Genomic DNA, 26,165 nt, shown 5'->3' on the forward strand with positions numbered 1-26,165 from the left:
CACACTACAGACGACAGACTACAGACCAGTCAATTTAAGAGGGGAGACTATTGTTTGTTCAGGAATGCCAATAGAAAAATTACTGACACAAATATCATTGAAGAAGAATAAGCAATAATGTTCTCTCTTCCCGCCTCTGTGTTTATAGAGTTCACAAACTTTTGAAGTGTTGTGAAGTAAATATATGAATACGCCACTGTCCAATGGTTAAAGCATAACAGTGCATTTTTTCTAAAATAGGTATTTTACAACGATACATACTGTAGGAAATAACTACAGAACTGAATAATCAAATTTACAGCACAGGGTGTACCATTCCCTTAGCTCTTTTAACGCTCCGTGAATAATACAGAATTTGTACTTTGGTCAGACACCCCAGCAATTATGTGCATTTCTTCCTTGTGCATCACTTCCTTGAATTTTGGCGTTTACATAGTTTCCCCAGATTCTGTGCCTGTATTGACAGACACAGACGATATGTCAGGCTCCTGACTCAAAGGTAAAATCTTCCAAACGAAAAAAGGTACATTACATGCAAATAGAGATAATCAAGTGCCAACAATCAACTCTTTTATTTAAAACTAAGAATCCATGGGTTAAAAACATCATGTCGATTTTGCCCTGTCTGAGGATTTAAGTAATTCCTTTCTCAGGCTGAGGAGTCGATATCTCCAAAGTCCTGCTTGGACTATCCTGAAGAGACGATTGGCAAATTGTGTTGAAGGCAGTGTCTTAGAAACTTTTGGCAAACTGCACACTCGATAGTAAATAAATTAGGCAATTTGCCCACAATTACCTTCCAGGGAAAACTACCTTCTGGGCCAGTTTAAGATTCTACCCATCTCACACCTTAAAAAAGTAAACAGCAGCATTTATTTTTTTAAACCCTTTTAATCAAGATATTCTTTTACTATTTTCAATGTTCCATTCTTTTTGACAAAAAAAAAAACTTTTCGGTGCTCTTCAAAAGAATAATGCCTAAATAAACTAGATTATATTAATAATACTGTATAAGAATTATAAAAAGCACAGTAGCATAATAGTGCTGTGAACTGCAGTTTTCCAGATGTAATCAAATAAAACTATCAGTTTTGAAAATAACTATACCTTAACTATTGCCAGTACTTTAACCTCTCCTCCATTCAAAAACAAATTCAAATTCAATATATTACAAAGTCTATTCGTCCAGCTGCAGTTATCGAGATAAGGTTTGCGTCAACCAAGTCATGACCTTAACCTCAAGCCAAACCCTACTTCCCTGTCAAACCATGATAATGCAAATGGAAAAAAAAACCTATTACAGCTGTTATTTACACAAAAACCCTAGCTGTGTGTATAAGATTTTGATGGTTTCATCCTTACGTGAGTTGGGTGAATAACTGTTCACATCAAATTCCTAACCCCCCCAAAATAAAGTTTCAGTTATGCACTAAAAAATCAAACTGTGTTTTCTGCAACTTTAAAACTGGGCTCCTTACAAACCTGCACTTAAACAGATTCACAATCGGACAGAGTTGTAAAATCAGAATGATGAACACCTGACATAGCAGCAAACGTTTAACTTTAATCACAATTTGAAAATGCGTATATTCCATAATAATCGTCATATCCCATAATGATTAAATAAACAAATTCCATAGGACCAGATGGCAAGAGTTTTAATAATGGAAAAGCCATTATATTGCACAACAGGCCTAGACTGCAGATGTTGCATAAGTTCCAGGCTCATGCCACCCAACACAAATTAGGAAATCATTCGGCCTGTTTGCTGTTTTTAGGTTTTCCTCTGTACAGTTAAATTTACATTCCCACTGTGCAAACACAGAGTGGATCTTATCATCCTGCACTGATACACAGGTCACTGATAGGCTTAATTACTGTGGTAACTGACCAAAGTACAAACTCCGTATTAGTCTAGGAGCTTTGAAAGAGATAAGGCGATAGGGTGCCCAGCTTTATGAATAGGATTAGTGGAGTATAAATTCATTGTCTTTAACAGTCAACTACAGTGTTACCTTTCTGGGTATATGCACCTTCTTGGATAGCTTTTATTTCTTCTTGCAAGATCAAGATTCTCAGTCATCTGTGTTCTTCTGAAATGGAAAAACGTTTCAACCAATCGGGCACCATTCTCCACTCCACACAAGCTACAGCTTAACATGTCAGTCCTATAAATGATTTGTAATACAGTACTGACTAGTCTTTACACCAGAAACAGATACACTGCTGCTGTTTCGTATTTGCCATGTGCTAAATGTGGAGTGGTGGGCTCACGAGGGGGAGGAGTGTATAAAAAAGCAGACAGCAGCCCTTTTTAAAGAGTTTTTTTTTCTATGCATACCCACAGAAAGGCAGGCTCAGAAAAAAAAGGTTATTTTACCTTTCTCACATTTGAAGACCAACAGTACTCACAAGAGTTTGACAGCAAGGCTTATCATCGCCTAGTGAGAGCTGATCAGATCTCAGGAAGCTAAGGATGGCTGGGCCTGGTGAGTACTGGGGTAGGAGATGACAGGTGGCTGCTGTAAGTGGTGCTGGTGGACCAGCAGGTGGCGCTCTGTCCATCCATACCAGAATTTCCAAACCACTGCCTCAATATGGTGACAAGGGACAATGTGTTGTAGGAGGGACTGTCTTTTGTAGGAGATGTTAAAAACTGCTGCCCTGCCTACTTGGTCATTAAAGATCACATGGTATGATTTGAAAGAGCAGGGGTGTTAACAAGAGTGTCCCTGGTGAAATTATGCAAAAAGTCTGCAGTGAAGTCAGTGCGTTCTGTGAACCTCAAGGAGTGCAATTAATTAGCAGCACCTATGATGAATCTGTTCATGTAAGTTTTGCTAATAGAGACTTCCATCCATCTATTTTCTATTTGCTTTATGCAGTACAGGCTTGCAATTGGGTATATCCCAGCAAGCAATTGGGAACATGGCAGGATACACCCTGGACACAAATAAGCACACAGTCACACCAGGTCAAAGATTTATTTGTTTTTTACGGAAGCCAATCAGCCTACCTTAAACGTTATCACTGGAAGAATATACAAACTCCACACAGACAGCACCCCAGGAATTGAACTCGGGGCCCCAGGACGTGTTATTTGGGGGGCCAGACCAAGTAAAAAGAAAGGGAAGAAAAAAGATTCTAAACTACGAGGTATCATACACGGACTGCAGCGACAGCACAGTTCAGGGGAGGAGAAACACAGTGTGAGAGAGACATACAGTATAAATAGGTTGGCGACACAACTGATCAAAAACTCCAGACAGCCAGTATTAATTGAGGAGGTGGTCCAATTGTGTCCCCCCCCCCCCCCCCAAGTAAAAAAAGAAAACTGAATGACGAGGGCAGGTCTATCACAGGCAACTTTAACAGACAACTAAGGAAGCCATAAGCAATGGAAACAGAAGATGGAACAACAGCTGTCTTGATGCTATCATAAAGTCTGTGAAAGGACTTGGGGATGGGTTTAACAGTAAGAAGAATCCAGATTATACATGAAGTGACATGAATAATAATAACAATAATTGCTTACACTTATATAGCTCTTTTCTGGACACTCCACTCAAAGCGCTTTACAGGTAATGGGGAATCCCACTAACGCCACCCATGTTCAGCCCCACCTGGATGATGCAACGACAGCCAATTCATAGATGGGGATAGGAAGGAGGCCATGATTGGTAAAGGCCAATGGGAAATTTGGCCAGGACACCGGGGTTACACCCCTACTGTTTTCGAGAAATGCCCTGGGATTTTTAATGACACGGAGAGTCAGGACCTCAGTTTTACATCTCATCTGATGCACGGCGTCTTTTTACAATATAGTGTCCCTGTCACTATACTGGGGCATTAGGACCCACATGGACTGCAGGGTGAGCGCCCCCTGCTGGCTCCACTAACACCTCTTCCAGCAGCAACCTTAGGTTTTCCCCAGAAGGTCTCCCATCCAGGTACCTGCTGAGCTTCGGTGGGTTGGTAGTTGTAAGGTGCAGGGCGATATGGCTGCTGGCTTTAAACTCTGCTATACAGTATACACATGATTTCTGTGTGGAAATGCAAGGTGATACAGATCTTTCAAAAATGTCTCAGCATCCCAGAGTCTGCCCATGAAGAACAGGACACAAGGTTTAGCCACGTCCTGGACTGGACACCAGTCTACTGAAGGACATGCGCACACAGTCACAATTCAGAGGTGACAATGAACCTACTGTAGCCAGCCTGTCTCTGGAAGGTGGAAGGAAATCCGAGCACCTGATAAGTGCTAACCAACACGTCACCCTGTTGCCATCTCCTCTCATCTGTACGTGTAGAGAAATAAGAACTATGACTTCAGTTTGGTACGAAGTTGAAACACATCATTCAGGCAAGTCCCGATGTGCCTCAGGATATTTTTAACCTGACGGAAGAGTCCCTCCACTACAACAGAAACTGAAGTGGAATTTTTGTTTGTTTTTTTTCCAGGCTTATTCCTGCGTCGCCTGAACATGAAGAGTCTTCAGTTTGTCTTTTGTTTGCCGAGCGAGCCTATACATTTGCTTTTTAAATCTTGACCTTAAAAAAACCATCGTTTTACAACCAACCAGCGCATAATCAAAACCATTGGAACAATCACTAAACATGGAATGCTGGAAGATTATGGGTTATTTTAACCATTTCTTTCACATTTTGGCACATAAATCAATTTGATCTGTTTAGAAATGATGAGGATAATTTCTTCCCAGACAGTACTTCACATAATGTAAAGCTGAAAAAGGAGAGGAGACAGAGTTGTAGAGCTGGATGCTGTACTGTAGGTCTTATATTCATTCACTCCTGGTCCTAGAGGGTTGCAGTACTCCAGGTTTTACAGGAAACAGGAACAAGTAATTAAAAAAGGCCATTAATTAGTCACAGCAGGCCTCCAGGGCCAGGGGTGACTGGCCGTGCTAAAAGGCCATTTCTGAAGAACTGCTTCTGCCCGCATGTGCTACCTCTAAGACTGTTGTTAAAACACAGATGATCTGAGATGCAAGAAGCCAGTCGCAACTCACAGCTCGAACCAGACAGACTCTTCTGCACAAACCATTAGAATCTTTCACCACCCCCAGTCAGGAACTGGAGGCTGTTCAGTTCGGTGCAACTTTAAACTATGTGAACGAAAAGTGCAAAAAAAGAAAGGAGAGAGATGTTCTTTACAAAACGTTTTTGTATTTCGGAAATCTTAGGGTACCTTTCAGTGGCACTTAGTCAGGATCTCCTGTCACTAGGAGAAATAAAGTGCCATTTCTGCAACTGTGAAATAAAAAACAAATTCTGATAGGCTTTGGGGAAAAAAAGGAAAGATTTTGCTCAGCGAATGGGAACAAAACTCATAATTGAACAGAAATAGTGGCCGTTCTCTGTAGTTCCTAGAAGCACATTTGTAAAATTTTCACAAGAAGCACTCACAAATCTGTCAAGAAAGACACTGGCTTTTCCCCCAAAAGTTTCAATGGACTCATGACAATTTAGTCTGAAGCAAATTTTGTGTGATAGACAAAAATGTTGAGCAAAGACTGAGATTCAAAAGTTCTCTACCTCAATTGAGTGTGCTCAAATCAGTCTGGTGAAATTGTCCACCGTGCCTGAGTTATTCCAGGGTGAAGTCAACTAAATGTTGCTTTAGATGAAAATGTTTTTAAAACAGCTGGAATGCAAAAACTCACATCCTGAACCCTGAACACTCTGCCTCTTCCATTATACATCTCATTCAGCATCGTACTGTGCTAGGACAGTGCACCAATCCCCCTACAAAAGGTCAATAAAATAAAGTAGAGAATGGCCTCATCCATTTATCATTATACCAGATCAGACGGCTACTTAATATCAACAGCATCAAGGCTCTCTTTCATCTTTCTTGTTTAGAAATCCATTAAATGGGGAAAAAAAACTGCTCCAGCTTAAGCTGAACAATAATGATAAAACCAGAATAGAACAGCTCAGTTATTTCTCCTTAACAAATAAGTGCTATCCAACTTTTTACATGCTATGCAGTACACAAACCGTATAAAAAGAGAAATTGCATTAAAATGCACAGCAAGAAAGGGTAAGATCTCATTCCTTTAAGATCTAACGTTAGGTTTTCACCTGATATGCTGTTCCAGTGTAATTCAAGTGCTGAATTACTGAACACATTTTGAGAAGTGTGTGGAATTCAGACTTGCGATTTTTCAGCAATGAAGTGTGACGCATACGGGCTTCAGAACTTCAGGTGACACAAATTTACTCCCCCTTCTAACCTACTTCCCAGAAGCTGTTCAAAGAAACAGCTGCCCAGAGGGAACAGTAATTTTACCCAACTGAAACTAAAGCACCACTCAGAGATGGTCATGAAATTCAAGAACAAATGCAGATGTTGTGAATATTTTTTTAATCGTTTATAAACCCACATTTGATCATTTAGAAGAACACCACATTCAAAAATACACATCTCTTATAATAACTAAAAACTGATGGGTTTATATGAAATTAGACCTCCAAGTGGCTCCAAATTGTTTAATGCGCTTGAAACAACATAACTGATGACCAACCGCAATTACCAGTACTGCACGTTGCAAAAATAAATCTGCCTAAACTGATTTTTGTTAAATAAAAACAAAATTATTTACACTCCAGCAATCTGTGTTTCATTTATCTTTAGTTGACTTTGACAACCTACGGAAGTCACTTTCCGTTAACATTTAATAGATTCAGGCTTTTCTAATCCGTGCTCTATACAGAGTTTCTCCAGATACTTTCTGTTATACAGCTTGTACTTGTCAGCTTATTTGTATAGTTCACAGCACTGACATTCACTTGGAAAGACTTCTGGATATTGTGAATACCAATCTAGAACACTGATTTTATATTCCATTGAGATTTAGCAGTGGAGTTGGGTATGTGCTTCATATCATTAATCTTCTGGGACGTCCAGTGTTTTCCCAAGTACTAGCTTTTTGGAAGACAGAACCAAGTAATTCAATGTAATATCCTTCAATCAATCATTCCACTGCTCCGTTCTTACAAGGCCTCTGGGATATGAGGATCCAAAACAGACACACCTCCTCGATACCCGACAGAAGAGATTACATTATTTCGATCATAAACTTTTCCTTTCAGTCTAAATCATACCACAGACAAAAGAGATTCACAATTTCCAGCATTTCTGAAGAAATAATCCGGTGTGAATAAATCTGAACATGATTTAGAAAAATCTACAATTATTTATGATATCAAGTACTGTCAGCACTACAATTCCATTTATTTATCTAAATACTAAATGCACAAATTATTATATTACAAATACTTACATTGTATCAAAGATATGAACAAATGTGGAGCCTGATGAATCCAAATAATTGATCATAAGGACAAAAGCTCAGAAAAAAAATGATAGTGATGACAATTACACAGATTGCACTGTAAGTAATTACATGCCAGAAACCACTCATCACCCACACCTATAGGAGAAGAAATGCACTAAATCCTGTTAACTTTGCATTATCTTCATAAATAATTGTTTATTAACTGGCCACTACCTCTACGGCTTGATGTGGACAAAAAAAACAAGCCGAAATTAATCCAAATCTAAGTATGAGAAGTATGAATAAAACCTAAAAAGGTTTACTTTAACATTTATTTTGATAAGTAATGAAAATTCATTTCTGTGTAAAATGTGAAGGTGAAATGAGGCATGGGGGGGCTGTCTGGGTGGAGTTTGCATGTTCTCCCCATGTTTGCATAGCATTCTTCCAGGTGCTCTGGTTTCCTCCCACAGTCCAAACACATGCTGGTAGGTTAATTCTGGGGAAATTGGCCCTGCTGTGTGTATGTGCCCTGTGATGGACTGGCATACCACCCGGGGTGTATCCAGCCCTGCGCCCGTTGCTTGCTGGGATAGGCTCCAGCTCCCACACGACACTGTGTTGGTTAAAGCGGTCAGAAAATGGATGGATGGATGGAGATATTACTAAGGTCTAATGTAGGAGACCTACCATTTACTGAATCTAACACTTAAATCATATGGAGATAATTAACCATCAGAAAATTAGATTAAAGGCCAAAGCAAAAAGCATCCAAGTTCTTACAACCCTAGATTTCATGTGCAGTTTTTATAACGGCACCATCCAGAACTCTATAAACTATATTTTCTTCATGGAACGCATGAGTTGTCTGGTACTTTAAAAAAATAAAGCAGCTACAGTCCTGCCTAAACAGCAGATACGATGGAGGTTTCAATATCTATCCTTTGCTCAAACTTGGCAAAAGCAGCAACTACATTTCCAAATTAGCCTGAATACATACACATATATATATTTACTTAGATAATTTCTGGAAGAAAATCTGTTCTTTCCAAACTCTTAGTCATGGAGTGAAATCTTGGGTAACATATCCAGCTCCCATGCATTGATTGGCACGCTGTAACTAAATACAGCCAGCATGTGAGATGAGTTCCCTCAGATTCATTACTTACAAATATCTGTAATGTACATTATTTCAACTCATAGTTGTGAATTATATGTCTACATTGTGCTCTTCAATGAGCACAGTAGCAAATTTGGGCCTCACATAATTTATTTTTCTTCCAGTTTTAATACTCCTTGTCCTGTCAAACACTACCTTAAAGCAGTCAGAACACTTACACTGCCAGCACTGCCTTACTAACCGAACATGTGAAAAATTTCTAGTGATCACAAAAGGCATAATGTTCCACAATTACTATACAGAACATGATCGTAAGAAAGGTTACAGGAGGTGGCTATTTGCCCTTATTGTTTGGTTACCAATAGATATTCAAGGATCTCATCAATCCGTCTGTGCATACTCTAATTGCTTTATCCAATTAAGGCTTGCAGATGAGTCGAAGACTAAACTGGCAAGCAACGGGCGCAAGGCAGGATACACCCTGGACAGGACGCCGGGCCATCATAGGGCACACACAGACACAGACAAAGACAAAGACGTACACCAGGGTCAATTTTCCCAGAAGCCAATTAACCCACCAGCTGGTCTTTGCATTGCGTAAGGTAACCAGAGCTCCCAGAGGAAACCTGTGCAAACCGAGTAAGAACATGCAAACTCCACACAGAAAGCATCCCAGGAATTAAAACCAGGGCCTCAGCAATTATGCTGACCACCACGCCACTGTGCTGCCCTCCTTCTAAACCCCCAGACAGAATATTTTCAAAGAATACTGCACGAGATAAGATAAGATCACTTTATTGGCCATATTCAATTTCTTGTATTAGGAATTTGTCTTTTTCATAGACCCCAGCTTGCTCTCCATGAGACACACAGACAGGGAGAGAAGCTTGGGGTCAGAGCGCAGGGTCAGCCATTTATATAGCATCCCTGGACCAGTTGGGGTGAAGGGCCTCGCTTAGGGGCCCAACGGAGTAGGATTCCTCTGTCAGCCACGGGATACAAACCGGCAACCTTCCAGCCACAGGCGCAGAGTCTTAGCCACAGAGCCACCGCACCTCACAAGACCCTGCATGATCCTACAAGAGCATCTAAGAACCTGCAAAGGATCCTAAAAGATCCTACAATATTCACAGAATTCAGTCGATGTCTTGTAGGTATCTTTATGAATTTACCAATCTGCTCTCACGTATTTCTTTTGAGTTTTGATATCTATTTGTTGGAGCAATCAGAGCCAATTCCAACAGCATCATCTCCACTTTGGATTTGAACGCATCGAACAAATGCCTTTCAAATGTCCCAATCAATTAATTCACACTCCTGCCAATGATGCTAAAGAAAAGACTGTAAACCCCCATAGGTTGGTCTATATTCTCATCTATTTCAAATGTAAAAATGTAATCAGATATTAATGAAAGTCTGAATAAAAGATGATATATGGATACGCAGGTAAACACAAAGTCTTACAATATACTGTATTTAGATTATTTAAGCAAGGAAACTGTAAAGCAAAAACATCTTTGTGAGAAAAAAAACGGGTTTTGGACTGACATTTCCTAAAATACTCTGCTTCCTTATCATGATCTTAAGTATTAACAATTGGTATTGGATCATGTTTCTCATAAAATTGTCACTAAGTTCCAGTCCCTGAACAGGATATAAAAGAAGGATCGATTGGGATCCAACAGAACAACAAAAGATCGACTGCAAGTTTAGTGCCAGGATCTCAGAGTAAAGAAAAACAGAAAAGTTTGAAAAAATATCAAATACATTCAGGTGAACATTTAGGTTAACTGACCCAATGACCTCGTCTGCAAATATTGACACAGTGATGAGTTAGGAACTATTTTAATCAAATCCTGTTTCTGCTCAATAGCTTAACATTTTAGAGGATTCAGATTTCAGTTCTTTATTCATTTTTAGTATTAAAATCCACAGTATTAATTATTAGCAGCCTTATGGTCAATATCCAGGCATAGGCTGTGGTGACAATTCCTCCCTGCCTCGTTCTGTCCTACTTCCAAGAACATCAGAACGGCCTGAAACAAGGCCTCTAATTATAAAAATTACACAAACAGCATTTTTTCAACCCAGCTCACAAGAACACAGACATGCGCACACCCACACAAGACAGCTGTTGCTGGTTTCTGCCAAAATGGACAGAGCTTGCACTTGGCTTCTCCCTGGAGGGAAATTTCAGGAAAAGCAAATAAATGTATGTCTTAAGCTGTGAACGAAAAGGCAGCACCAGCAGTACGCCCCGATTTCTCAAGCATGAGCATTTCCCAGTTTTAGCATCTGCAGCCCAATTTTCCAAGCTCCCCTGGTCTTTCAGAGAAAACCTTTCAATGTCAGCTTAAAGCCATGCTTAAGGCTTTCAAAAGGCAGTGTTATGAAGTTCTCAGCTGAGAGGTTTGACTATTGTTAAGACGACTTAAACTGACTTGCCGTAGAGAGCTCAAATTAAATACAAAGAATTCTTATAAGAAGTTATAAAACCACAAAACGCACTGAAAACAGTAAACGCTCATGATATTTGACATATCGTCTTCTATCGCATATGGATATAGTTCTGTATAGTTCTCCCGATCAAATGTTTAAACCACCTCTACATCAACAGCTATCATACAGTAAGATCATCTGAAAGTGGATCGCTTAACATTTTTAAAACTAGCGATCCAAAGAGCTGCAATATACGTAAGATATGAGCTTCAACAATTTACTCAAAGCATCCCTTAGTGCGTTTTTACTTTGTGATTAGTGCAGCTTAGTTGATGTAATAAGAAACCGCGTTTGTTGTTTCGCAATCTTTGAATCACAATCACTGGAATCTTCAAAAACCTGATCAAGACAATGCAAGTGCAAGGTATTCTAACAAATAAGCTTGCAAAACGTATTCACTACTTGTATATAAGATCAAACATACCTACAACAATAACACAAGAGCTTTTAATGAATTAGAAACCATGTATATGTTTTACAGATTAGATGTTTTTATTCTAAACTGTAATAATTAAGATGTACCTTGCTGTATGTGGTGGAGGGTTAATGTCAGCAAAACATGCAAATAAGACATACAAAGTGCAATTTACTGATTGCATAAGTAGCCAGCCCCCAATGCTTGGTGAAAGCATTTCTGGCAACAATTATAGTATTGCCGTCACTATTTTTAGATTGGTTAATCCCAGCTTTGCACGGTGGGATAGAATCATTTGGTCCATTCTTTCTGGCCAAATCGCTAGCTTTGACAGGTTATTTGGGGATAATGGATGAACTGCAATCGTCAAAGTCTCGGCATGCATTTACAAAGTCAGGACTTTCCCCGGGCTGTTCCAGGATATGTCCAGTGTTGATCTTGCACAAAGCAGAACGCTTTCTATCTGGAACGTTGTGTTCCTTCTGCCCCACGACTGCAGCCGATTTCAAAGGATATTCAAAATAAACCATTTTCAGTAAGGGCTGCTTTACTGCCACTCACCCATACAGGGGGAACTTGTGCAGGAGCCAGGATATTAATGCTGTACAAACAACGAAGCCCATCTGAGACACATCGCCTTGGAACTCACAACTGGCAGTGATTCAGTTGGGAAAATGAAGATCCCACATAATATGAAAAGGTGGTCATGATGAGAGTTGAATTGGGAGTCCCATGGGTAGCTTTTGTAGATTTATTTTGGGTCTGGAGGAGGCTGGCATCCAGGGAATGATTACATCAAGATGCCTGGGGTTACCTAGGGTATTGTTCAGTTAAGCAAGACGACTATACTTTGCTAGAACAGGCTGGTGCAGTATATTGTGTGCAGTTAAAGCATCAGTGCTTGAATTATGTGATTCAACACTGGGAGTTCTGCTCAGGGAAGAACCAGTGGAATACATGCCAGTGCAAGAAATCAGGTCTGCACTACATGTCACAGATACACACATATTGTTGTGTTAAAGCAAAGCAGCTATATGACCCTGGGACAAAAGGTTGCTGATGGAAAAGGTGTTAGTGGGACCAGTAGGGGGCGCTCAACCTGTGTGGGTCCTAAGGCCCCAGTAGAGTGCTGGGGACAATATACCATAAAAAAAGGCGCCGTCCTACGGATGAGATGTAAAATCGAGGTATTGATTCGCTGTGGTCGTTAAAAATCCCAGGGTGTTTCTCGAAAAGAGTGGGGGTGTTACCCCAGTATCCTGGCCAAATTTTCCCCCTGGCCTTTACCACTCATGGCCTCCTAATAATCCCCATCTCTGAACTGGCTACATCACTCTGCTCTCCACCCCACTGAGAGCTGGTGTGTGGTACTTTTGTAAGGCTCTGTGCATGAGCAGCCAATTCAACGTTTTGTAGCAGCTGATCCACCAAATTTGCCTATCACATGTCATGGATATCACTTATTCCTCTTTAACATCTAGAAAGCTCAGTTACACTATTTGTACAGGACTGCCTGCTTAACACAAAATGGCAAATAATTCACTAGAAATTGATGTGCTTTTTTATACTGTTGTTTTTTCGTTCTTTATACAGAAAAAAAATAGAGTAGATAAATGCGTAATTGATAAGCGGTGTACACTGTGGATTCACATTTCCCTTTGCAGTCACTTCATGTATAACTCATACTACAAGCACAGGATCGAAACACTTATGTGAAAAAAGTACAGGACGACAACATTTAGGAAGGACTATTTTCTAGAAGGCCAAGAAAACAGCCAGAATATTCAAATATTCTTTGAGCACACTGAAATAAAATCGAGGGATATTATCAAAACAATCGAGGTGATTTGAAGGAAAGATGATCGAACACCAAACTACACTTAAGACACTTGAGCAGAATGCAAAAATGCTAACCTTTGGAAAAGCCAGTGTATAACGAGTATTGACCACATACTGTACACAGCTACAGTATTAAAACCGCTGAAAGTCTATGGCTGTTCATAATTCGCAGTTGGGAGATGAGTGGAAAATTAAAAAAAGCCTCAAACGTGTAAGATTTGATCCAGGTGCAAGAAAAGGGGAAGAGTTTTACGAAAGCAGCGGTTCTCTCTATACGAATAGCAAAGGCTCAGTAATTATCTGTTGCTGTTTCGGCACCTGGACAGCCCGTCGATGGTCCTAACCTCCCAGCGAAGCACAGCCTACACATTTCTGAAGAGGAAGGGGGGAAAAAAAGTCGACAGTCTCTTATCCCTCGCATCTGTATGACGAGAAAGGGTCTGAGCAGCCTGAATCTGGGAAGGCAATTCGAAGGAACGGCGGGCAGTGGAAAACGGCAAAAATCCCAACGTTATTTCTAGCGCAAGGGGGGAAAAAGCTGGAGACATGAAGTAATTCCACATGATCGGAAAAAAAGTCACACAGACCGGGAGCCGCGCTGCGCTACCGCCAGCTCTTCCTCCTTCTCAAACTTCTGCCAGCATCGAAAAACTAATTTTATTTATAGTAACAGCGGTTTCTTCTGTCATATACAGGCTTTAATGCTGCATGAACCCGATATACAAATTGCTTATACAGTACATGCAGCGTCATTTTTTTTTTGTCTGGGGAGGGCGTCTTTACAGTACCCCACACCTGTCAGGAAAAAATAACCAGAAGAGTGCTTTGCTTGAGAACCAATGATCTGCCACAATACGTCGTGTTATGAGCCTACCGCACAGGAAAAACAAGGGCAAGTGTCTGTACATGTCCTGATTTAAAAAAAAAAGACAGGACACACAGCCACCATCCTGCATATACTGTAAGCATCACTCTGACACGTCTGGAAAACCCCTCGAGTAATAACAGTACACCTTAGGGCTGGTTCGTTTATACTGGATAGGTTTCAGCATTTGCGTTCAAATTGTTTTATTTGCATTTCTAAAGCGTTACATTGTTTATTGACTATTATGAACGCAAGTCATCTTGGATGAAAGCCATCGGCTTCATTCATTCATTTATTTATCTGAACTACAGACCTTATCAGTACAAACAAGGTCAATGTCCATTAACTATGTTTAGTTACCTATGCTTTCATCAATAAGGGGTCCTAATTCATTGCACTCTGGGTTATTCTCTTAAACAATACTTTTCCATTAAACCATTTATCTAGTTACGAAGATGGCAAAAAAACAGCATTTAAATACTGTAAGTGAAAGAATGAACAGCAGGCAGCTTATTGTTTTAATAGCATTTTTTATTGCATAAGAAACTACTCTTTCTACCGTTAGACAAAACAAAAGCAACCTCTCTCTATGTCTGGGGTGAGAAGAATCAGATGACCCTTTTCCCTGTATCCAGGAAGCACAGCGGATGTTCCAGTAACTACGGCTTGAATTATGTGTACCCTTTACTTTTTCATTTACCGTAGTGCTGCTTCAGTTAAGCTGTTGGAAACGGGCAAGCAATTGAGAGGAGTGGGGTTCTTCTGTTTAAGGAGACTGCACTGGTTTTCTTCTCCTGCCATACTGCGTTAGCATACCATCACACGCATAAGCACCAGTGCCACTCTGCGGACAGCATTCCTTTAAATGTTTGATAACACCACTGCTGAGCTTTAATCTGTACCTTCAATTTCACAACCTGAAAACAACTTTAGTTTAAAAAAATATCAAGTAGAACTTGTTATGCTGTTTTGTTGAGATACATTAATGAGACACTCATTTTAAAACGCACAATACATTCGGTGAACAACAGGATAATCAACAGCAGGCTTTCGATTACATACAGAGATTATTGGATTTATACCTGCAGCAATCCAGCAACACACAATGGGCAGGAGAGTTGCTTTGAGATCTAGGTGATGTGTCTCAAAGTATATTGTTCTTGTCCAGTGCTGAAGTGTGTTCATCAAAGTATGTCTTGATGCCATATGAGTTTCTAAATGTTATAATATATTGGCACCTAGCCAGGGGACAGCAATCTGAATAATGGGGTATTCCTTTTTGCTGATCTGAACTTCTGTGGAATTTGTAACTAAAATGTTATGCAAGTGTCCAAAGTTCAGTAGCAAAAGGACGAGGACTGTTTTTCTAAGCCAAGAAGGGGAGTTTTGCACAACATATAGGAGTCAATGCCCAAAAGCATTTGGAAAAAGTAAACGCATTAATCAGGAAAAAAAAACACTATGTGGCAATATTTTTACAATTTGTAGGTACTACTACTTCTGTTTTTCAACACAAATAAGAATATGAAGCTGAAAACTGCACCTGAGCTGTTATTTACAACATCATATTTTAACAACTAATTTATAGTATACCTTTGTGTGGTCTTAAAAGTTCAGATAAGAGCAATTACACTTCAAAAGCCACAGTTACAGGCCATTTTCCAGTGATCTTCAAGGTTAATTACTGGAATAGTTTTAAAAAAGGCAAGCAAAGCTTGTTTTAATGTTAAAAGCTGATTACCGATCTGCAGGGAGACATTCAAGTAATGTGCCTTTTTCAGCCCTTGTAGACGCCACAATAGAAACTTGGAGACAATCTGAGCTCCAGTGAAAACACATTATTTCTAAACCTGAAAATCCTGTTTCACTAAAAACTGCCTCTCTTCGTGCTGCTTAACGTAAGAATAGTCCCACTCTGAGGTTTCAAATTCACCTACAACCAAAGTGAAAGCATGATTTGAACCTCAAATGTACAGTATAAATTATAACTCTAGATGGCTGAGCAGCCCAGTGAGCTCTCTTAAACAGATCTTTTTATCATTGCTTTTTTTTTCTTTGTTCTTTTCTATTGTTATTGTTCCTAGTCCTCAGTTTCCCTCTCCCCAATCTTCACGCACATAACTTATGATCCACAAACACTTTCAGACATCGGAACAAGATAGTCAGCAGGACTATCACTTAGTCTGGAAGATCTGGACTGCATCAGCTCACACGGAGTTCTCCGACAAGGCCTGGAAACCATAGTATCACCTGAACAAAGTAACCAAGCCAGGAAGCATCGCAAACGATGTGAATGAAAATGGAAATGCGGTAAGCGAGCTGGGCTACAAACAAGACTAAAGACCGAACTGAACAAACATCCTTTACCAACCATTTTACTCGCCAATGTCCGATCCCTCGACAACAAACTCGATGATCTCAGACTGAGACTCTCCACACAACGAAAAATTAAAGAATGCTGCGCTTTTATTTTTACTGAAACATGGCTATGACAGACGGTGCTCGAGGAAAGCTCTAAGCATCATCAAAAACCCCACACACCCCAGCTACAGACTGCTTGACCCTCTACCATCTGGAAAACGGTACCGGAGCATTCGGGCCCGGACTACCAGACTCAGAGACAGTTTTTAACCCCGCGCTATCAAACTATTAAACTCCCAGCCTCTCTCACCTACGATCTGAACCTCACAGTGCCTTCTTTCTTACCAAAAACTCAAACGCACATTGAAATCTACCTCTACCTCACATGTCAAAAAGCTCACTCCCCATAAATTTCTGTCCTTTATTTGCTACATACTCATTGCTATATGAGTATAATGACAATAAACTTGAACTGAGGTGCTAATCTCTTTTTAAAATGCTGAAATGCACTTAAAGAAAAAAAGATCACAAAGCAAAACACTCAACAAACAGCAAGTTCTCCCCTAAAAAACTCTGAATTGTGTAAAAGTCCTAGACAACAAGGGCTACTGTATGTCCCCTTTAAATCATACATTTTAAACCTGAAGATAATTCCAGATGCCTTCATTAGCACAATAAGTCACCCGATGTTACAAGGCCTTCACATTCCACTGGGTTACAAGGCAACAGCGTCTAGACAACATAGAGAAGGGACTAAATGACTCAAAACAGAACACAGCTGTGTGAAATTTAAACTTCATAAATTGACAGGCAGGTTACTGAAATTTTGTAGTCAATGGTGACATCATAATTAAAATTACTCGGTTCCAGTCACTTCACTCACAAAAAAAAAAGACATTTGTGTCACGGAGAAAGGACAGAACGAACAAGATCAACTAGTCCAATCCCAGAACTAAGCAGGTATCTTGTGATGACAGGTGAAGACAACTAAATCCCTAAAATAAAGATATGTAAAGAGGGACTTCATAAAACCCTCAATGAAATAGATAAGGTCAATCAAAGCCATTTATAAGTTCAGGCGGGTAGCTGCATCAGCATGCGTAGGCTGCAAAGGAACAGGTAATAGGCTTATTCCATGCTGAAAAAAAGAAGAAAGAAAACACAACATTTCAGTCGTGAAGCCTTCTTCAGGTGTGAGAAAGAGAGTAAGTGGCAGCTGCCCCTTGGTCACTTCTCACTTCCGCACGTGGGTCCCAGACTTCTCGTCCTGTGACTAGGGGGCTGGCCCTCAGTCAGGTGGGTTTAGACAAATGTATTGCGAGTAAAACACTCTATAAACCTTTCAACAGGCTTAATTCCTGGGTGCAAAGGAACAAGTAATAAGTTTATTCCATGCTGAAAAAAAGAAGAAAGAAAACACAACGTTTCGGCCGTGGAGCCTTCTTCGGGTGTGAGAAAGACAGGGCAGTAGGAAAAGGTAATGTAGCGGGAGAACAAAAGCTGGGAGAGAGGAGGAGCGATGGACGGGAGCAGGGGACAGAAAGAGAGGCCAATCAAGAGGTGCGAAGTCAGAATAGGTGTAGAGAGGTGTGAAATTAAACTGACAACGTATAGAGAGAATTTAGAAGAAAAGTAGTTTGTCGTTAAGAGAAGGGGGAAGGTCTGATCCTAGCTGCAGGATAAGTTTGGTTACTGCAGTCTTTCTGATGTATGAGTTCGGAAAACCGTCTTTGAGAACACAGATGGAGAGATTAGAGTGGTCATGGCCGTCAGAGGTACAAATGAGAAACAATGGGCTTGGAGAGATCTTTAATCTTCACAGCCCTGACATGTTCTCTGAAGCGGTCTTCGAGTCTCCTTCCTGTTTCTCCAATGTAGATGGCTGGGCATTTACTGCAAGAGATACAGTAAATAAGGTTGCTGGAGGTACAAGATGCCATCTGGGGGATCCGGAATGGTCCTGAGGGGCCCTGAATGAGTGCGGTGTTAGATGTGTACTTGCAGGTGATACAGCGAGCTCTGTTGCAGGGGAAAGTGCCTGGTGTGGATGGTTGTTGAGGGCGGTCAAGGGAGCTGTGAACAAGAAGGTTACGCAGATTAGGTGGTCAGCGATATGAGATGATGGGGCGGTCAGAAAAGAGGGCCCCAATGGAGGGATCATCTTGTAGGATGGAAAAGTTGTCATTAATAGTCCTGGGGACAGGAAGTGTGTTGGGGTGGTAGGGAAGCACCAACGGAATGTGGTTGTTACGGGAGTTCCTGATTGAGTTGATGGTCCGAGGGGTGTTTTTGGCTCGGGCCTGTCAATAACACTGCTGGGGTATCCCCTGTTGATGAAAAACTATTACTTAGAAGTCAGTACAGACAGTAGTGACTGAGAGCACAAATAGAGGCTGAAAAACAACAGACCTAGAGCAAAAGCCATCAATCATTAAAGCTATGGTTTATACTGTATGCATACAGAGAGACTGAAACATGCAGAAGAGTTTTTCACTCTTTAAGTTTTACATTTAAAACACTGGGATCAGAAAATAACTCTCTGAGCTTAGCAATCTGCTCAATAAGAAAGCTGCCAGGGCTCTCCTCAGTCCAAAGGACTTAAATAATTAGGACATACAGTATATTGTGGTCATAAATACATGATCACAATGTATGGTCTTATATGACCATAAGAACATAGTTAGATACTGTAACATTAAAAAGAACCCCTGCTATGAGGTTCGCTTGTTCAATTCATTGTTTCAATATTGGGAAAAATAATCACCAAACAAAAATTGCTTTAATAGCCACTTTACATATAGTCTAAGACGCTTGATTGTAAAAGTATATATAATGTAAAGTATTTTAAAAGGCAGGCAATTTTCAGTTGGTAAATTATCTCCAAATCGCTTATGAAAACTTCAAAATCATTGTTACAGTCCGTAAATGGAAGGTGTATCTTACATCAGATCTTAGAAATATCTCCATCCATCCATTCTCTAACTGCTTTATCCAGTACAGGGCTGTGGGGGAGCCAGAGCCTATCCCAGCAAGCAATGGGCACAAGGCAGGATACACCCTGGATGGGACACCAGTCCATTGCAGGGCAACACACAGACATACCCATTCACACCAAAGCCAATTTTCCCAGAAGCCAATTAACCTGCTAACATGTCTTGGGACTGTAGGAGAGAGCACACGGAGGAAACCCACACAAACGTAGACAGAACACATAAACACCATCCATATAGCACCCCAGGAACTAAAGCCCAGTGCTGAGGCAGCAGTGCTAACAACTGCACCACCATGCCACCCCGTTACTGATACAGTATGTATGAATCAAAATTACTAAAGCACAGGAAATGCAAATTAACATATTTTTACTTAAAAATGACTTCTGTAAGTAATCGCTGCAGGCAAAACAAAGGACGATTAACGTAGACTGACAAAGCCCGCTAGTTCTATACAGTACCATCCGCATTTCTACAGCAAAATGTAATGACCTGTAATTTCCATAGGTGAAACATATCTAGAACAATAGCAACAGGAAGGAGTTATAGACTGCTGCCAAAGGAGAGAGAGGACAAATGAAATGTCAAAGAGGTGTGGGTAATCAGTCACAGAGCAGACACCCAAGAAACAAACAAGTAACAATCCCACTGCTCCACCTAAGCAGTACTGGCAATGCAAGATCAATACTGCACTTTGTACAATACCATTAGCTTAACACTTCAAACCACACTTGATGTCACAAGACCATGCCGTGAACCACAGATGTGTCTCATTAACGAAATGTGGATGCGATAAGGGTTTAAGTATTACAAAAGCTGCATAACGTAAGCTTCACGCATTTTGACTATGCACCACCCCATTGAAAAATCCACCCTCTAACCGGTACACTGCCAATTCTCCACCTAGGTCTCTCAGCTATCGGCTGGCTTTTATTCAACACACTCCAGCACTACTGAAAGTGCACTTCTCTCAGTTGGCATTGTCCTTTCCTCAAAAAAATTCTGGTCTCCTGTCTGTGCCCCCCAGGCCTGTCTACACTCTATGGGTGACAGGACGTTCTTTTGCTATGCCCCTAAACTCCGGAACTCTATCCCCAAGGATATCAGAGAGTCACCTACCACGAGCCTCGTTAAATCCAGACTCAAACCCATCTTTTTTGGAAGGGCTTTTATTTAATCAGTTCTGTGGGCCTCTTTGCTTTCCTCCTGTATTCCATACACCCCCATCTACTCTCTGCCCTCACCTCGTTTTTTTTGTTCTGTAAAATGCTCTGAGAAGCCACCTTTAAAGGAGCTCCATAAAAATAAAGTTAATTTATCGTTCTGCTTCCCTCTCACCTGTCTTAATGCTCCTTGACCTCTGTCACCTTTGATGGATGGATCCATGCACTCTTCCGTCTTGCTGGTCTGGGAATCTCTGGTGCTGCTCACACCTAGTTCCCCTACCTTGTCGATTCTAGAGCAGCTGACTCCCTGTGCTGCACTCACTCTCTACTGGTGTTCCTCAAGGCACAGTGCTGGGTCCCCTGCAGTTCTCTCCTTACACCTGCCTCCTAGTACCTCTGATCTCCTAACAGGGTTTTTCATTCCAACATTTTGCAAACGATGCTCAGATCCTCTGCTCCTTTCCTCCTTCTGATGCCCGTCTCCTCCTATATTAAAACCTCTCTCTCTCTCCGATCCGAGCTTGGAGAAACTGACCGCACTACCATCACCTCAAAATGAAACTCTCTCAACCTGCCCTCTTTCTTCCTCCCCTTCTGCCAACCGCTCCATCTTTATCCCTCCTGAATTGACTTTTCTCTTCCACCACCGCCAAGAAATTCTCTGTCAATCTTGACTCCCTCCTCTATCCTATTCCCATCACATTCCCGTTACTTCTTACCCTTCTTCGCTAACTTGTCTACACAGCTTGTAGACCCTGGTTGAGTTGAAGAGGAAGAAACAGCTCTGGCCAGGAGACCCATCGGGAGTGAATTGCTCTGGTCCAGAAGGGACTCGTCTCCTGGACCAGAGCTATTTCTTTGCCCTCTTCAGCTCATTCAGAACTCTACGGCTCACCTGGTCTTTTCTATACCTCGCTTCTCTCATGCCACACAATAACTGGGTGGAGCAGTGGCACTGTGGCTAAGGATCTGCGCCAGTGCCTGGAAGGCTGTCGGTTCTTATCCCATGGCCGGCAAAGGAATCCTACTGAATCCTACTGAGCAAGGCCCTTAACCCCAACTGCTCCAGGGGCGCCAAAAAGATAAATTCCTAATGCAAGAAATTGTATATGGCTAATAAAGTAATCTCTTATCTTAACTCCTGTCCCCCCAAATGGCACCCTAGAGCTAAACAAATCAATTTGACAACATCCGTTCTTGCCCATCACTGTCTTAACCACTCTGCCTCATTCTGTCTCCACGACCACCCTCTATCCTCTCCTCCTCCCCCAGGCTAACTCTTTCTATCCTCCTCCTGGGGCCTCAGAACCACAAGAACAATCAGAACCACTCAGCCCCATGCAGGCTCCTCCTCAAGAGGAATCAATTTTCGACAGCACATGTGATCCCTTTCGTGCGGTCGTGAAAGGTCTCACCACAGGCTGATGTTCACTGCTTTGCCCTCCTGCTCAAAGAGGCTCCTTCTTTACTGTAATCAATGTCTCCTCCTTGCTGTTTTCCATGCAGAGGACATTAGTTTTCCCTGTTTTGCACTGCACAAGCATTGCATGTCCACTAAACCTCACTGCTTTGTTTTCAATGATGCATTGATATTAACTTTTCATACTGTGTTTGATATTTTTTCTTTTTATGTGCACTTCATATATAATTTGATATATCACACATTCTATGGGATATGTGCATCTGATAATAATAATAGACAGCCACGACTCAGTTAATTTAAATAAGTCTTTATTGGCATACAATTTTCTTCAACTGCTTAATCCAGTATTTTGACTTTGATCTGTATTTTTAGCAAGACAACCCTATTTAAATAGGTATTCAATGTGATACAATTTTCTCATAGTTTATAGATTTAGAATTTCTCAAAATTTACTGGCTGTATAAAACACAGCAAGTGGGAATAAAATTCAGCATAATCGCCATATATGTGTGAAGGTAAATATTACTGTATTACTTAAGTTTTTTGTCAGCTTGGCTACCTGCCTAAATATTTAGGTATAGAATGATATATTGTTTCATTTATTGACTGTGAAGCATGGGTATCAAAATGTATTTCTTGTGAGCTCACGTCATGTTAAGATTTCACCAAGACAAAACTTTGTGCATATTTCAAGGGTGAAACGGGCCTCAAATGAAACTGTTCACAAAGGGAGCAAAATCACTGTACCCACCATTTACAGAAAGCCTGCAAAAAGACACTAGTAAGATTGTTCACAAACTGTTACTTTTACATCAGTATGAATTGGACTTTGTCATAAAACAACAGTTGGCGCACTGCCTCATCCATCATGAAAATATTCCTCAAATATCCCTTCCTCCACAAGGGCATTCACAGGGTAGCACTTAGAAATTCAACGGACCAAAAATGAAGTGGAAAAACAAGCTCTCCAAAGAGAAGGCGATAATCGTAAAAATGAAACCACGCACACAACCAGCAATATATAACATGGAAACCAACTTGTTTAATGAAATACCCTTCCACCTGCCCGATGAATTATCGCAGTCTCGATAAAAACGTTTCTCCGCGCAGATGAAAAATAAAGAACAGAGACACGACAATAAATTTAAATAAATCAGAGCCTCGACCTAGTGAGGTAATTTCACAGCCGACATCGTCTGAAACGTTTGCTAACCCCAGTAAAATACTGTAGCCAGACATTTAGCTGCTGGTGGTGGTTACCAAGTTACTGTATTTGGGTTGCGTGTTTTTTTTATTATCATAGGACAGAAAAGCGAGCGCTGTTACATGGTCCAACTACTGTAACCCCACCAATTTTACAAGTAAACGAGATTATGCGTTGCAAAGCACCCTTTCCACTTTTCAGTTCGAGACACGCTCCCGTAATTGATTATGACACAGCGGCTGGATACCGGCTCTGATTTTGAGAACATAGTCCTGATTTGCCCGAGTGACATTTTACTCGGAGACTATGGAGTTAAGAGGAAGGATTTCTCTTTGCACAGGACAACTCCATTGTGCGCAACAGTGGCCTGCAAGGCAGCCAAAATTGCGTTTTAGGCTTAAGGAGGCATTACGAAAGCTTGTAAAATCCCATGACAGCTGTACCTAATCCGCTACATCGATGAAATGTTGAGGACCGGGTATTTCGTTTATTTAATTCGGCGGTGAATTAAGACACCAGCAGTGACCGGTTAACAACCTACGCTCCATCGCTCTTCGAGAGGACTGGCCTCTCAATTTTAAACGGCGTTTATTAAAACGTTGAATTGCACCAATTAACCAATTTCGCTATTTACCGAGTAAGTGCACAGGTATCGTGTTGATAGCAGAACTTTCAAAAAGTGAAATGAGAAGTTTACGTTTAAAAGACTCGTCAAATATATATGAACATAGGGGTTAAAACCGTTTAATTATTTTATCATTACATTAGAATATTCTTAAAATTACTTTTTATAACTCCTGTTTCCCGTCTCCAACCCTACCTTTGCTCTACGTAGAGTCGAAGTTCAATGCTAGGCTACTAAACTGATTAAACTCCTGTTCAACTCGCGTTGTGTAGAAACAATTGGTACACAACTGCACTGCTAAATACACGTTTCTGAGCAAAGAATATGTTGCAGGTCATGATCAATCTTCTGCCTACACGGTATAATTGTCACGAAATAGCTACAGAATAAACCCTGTGCTTGAAGTACAGTAAACACGGAGGACTTGAACTGCATTCTTCTCTATCAACTTGTCAGTAATGTTCATCGCATCACCCGCAACTGAAAGCACAGCTAAAAAAAGCACAAAGGAAGTGATTAGTTCTCCTACAGCATATAGTTATTAGATCCGCATGCATAGATACATAACTAGCATGTAAAGGACGGAAAACAACCTGTATAGTTGCCTGCAGCTCGGTGCTATTCGTCATATGCGCACGCATGCTCCATCCAGAAACAGAATGACATCTGCGAGGGTTTAGACATGGTATACGGGTGTTGTGTGATTTTCAACTTTGCACATATAATATCACAACTATGCATGGGGTCAATTTAGGTGACTAATCAATGGCACACGGGAGTTGTGAAAAGAAAAGCCGAGTCTCTCATAAGAAGCACAAAACTTCCAAAAACAAGACTTTGAAACAACGTGCAATTTCAACGACGGGCAGCTGAGTTACTGCACGCCGAGTGAGGGGGGACGTTGTGCTGGCAAGAAGTCCCTTGAACTTTTTTTGCCTACAAAAAGAAAAAAAAACCAAAATCATTTCACCTTGTCATCAGGTGCCCTTGCAGAAGCCGCCATTTGCCTCGCCAGCCGCCGCGGAGGGACGAAAGGTGTCAGGGCTCCGATCCGCCAAACAGCAAAGCGAAAGAAAAAAAAACCACAAACCGGGCTTTTCAGGCACGTATTTGCCTGCCTCTTTACGAAAGCACGGCCACTGTCAAAATCCCACAGTAGGCGCAGCCAGACAGCAGTGCCTCCCCCACGTCTACCGCAGGAAATGACGACATGACTGACATGTGCTAAGCCACCATGCCCACACACCTCCCGACACACCTATGGCCTCGGCGAATCGCATTGCGCGGCTGGCCGGCAGAATTGCGCCGGCTAACCCCTACCCCCCCCAGACACCGAAATTCAAACAGCTTGCCTTGTTGCTCCTACTGCTGGTTACAATCGGGCATTGCTGCCGCTGGCCTGAAACAGCACGGTAGCAGACCCTGGGCTTGAATAGGCGTGCACGTTGAATTGTCGTTTTTTTTAATCATTTAACGAAGTTCACCCACCCCCCCCCCCCCCAAAAAAAAAATAGAATATACATAGTAATGTTATTTTTCTACATGAATGTTTTATCTACTTACAAAAGAGAGTGCATTAATTTAGGAAAAAAAGTACAGATCTTTAACTCCTCCCTGTCACAGTCCATGGTCCCCACCTGCTTTAAAAAAACACTATTTATTCAACCCCCAAAAAGACAAAAGTGACATGCCTGAATGATTACCGCCCAGTAGCATTAACATCTGTGGTGATGAAATGCCTGGAGAAGCTGGTGTTGTCACACATCAACTCCTCCATCACAGAGTCCCTGGACCCCTTGCAGTTCGCCTACCAGAACAACAGATCAGTGGATGATGCTGTCTCCCTGGCTCTGCATACAGCCTTGGAACACCTGGACACTAAGAACTCGTATGTGAGAATGCTGTTTGTGGACTACAGTTCAGCATTCAATTCCATCATACCCAGTCAACTGGTGACAAAGCTCAGGGGATTAGGTCTGTGCAACTCTGTCTGCAACTGGCTTCTGGACTTTCTTATCGAGAGACCACAGGTGGTGCGGATAGGCAATAAAACATCAACACCACTCACCCTGAGCACTGGAACCCCACAAGGCTGCTGTCTGAGTCCAAGGTTGTACTCCCTATTCACTCACGACTGCACAGCAAGACACAGCAACAACCGCATCATTAAGTTTGCCGATGACACCACTATAATAGAACTGATCAGCGATGATGACGAGTCCACTTACAGGGATGAAGTTGTACAGCTGCTTAGGTGGTGTCATAGCAATAACCTGGACTTGAACATAAAGAAAACGAAAGAGCTAATAGTGGACTTTCGGAGACACAGGCCATACACTCACAGCCCACTCAGTATT

General features: G+C 41.3%; 1 protein-coding gene across 1 annotated transcript in view; it reads right to left on the reverse strand.

Moving 5' to 3' along the window:
- Positions 1 to 25,010, reverse strand: part of LOC148654437 (peroxisome proliferator-activated receptor alpha-like) — a 60,844-nt gene extending 35,834 nt beyond the window's left edge. The window contains exon 1 of the mRNA XM_088646647.1: positions 24,779 to 25,010. The gene's annotated coding sequence lies outside the window, so the exon portion shown is untranslated. The remainder of the gene's footprint in view (positions 1 to 24,778) is intronic.
- Positions 25,011 to 26,165: the final 1,155 nt, after the last annotated feature.

Source organism: Lepisosteus platostomus, chromosome 9, assembly GCF_059453375.1.
Source record: "Lepisosteus platostomus isolate fLepPlt1 chromosome 9, fLepPlt1.hap1, whole genome shotgun sequence".
Classification (NCBI taxonomy): domain Eukaryota; kingdom Metazoa; phylum Chordata; class Actinopteri; order Semionotiformes; family Lepisosteidae; genus Lepisosteus; species Lepisosteus platostomus.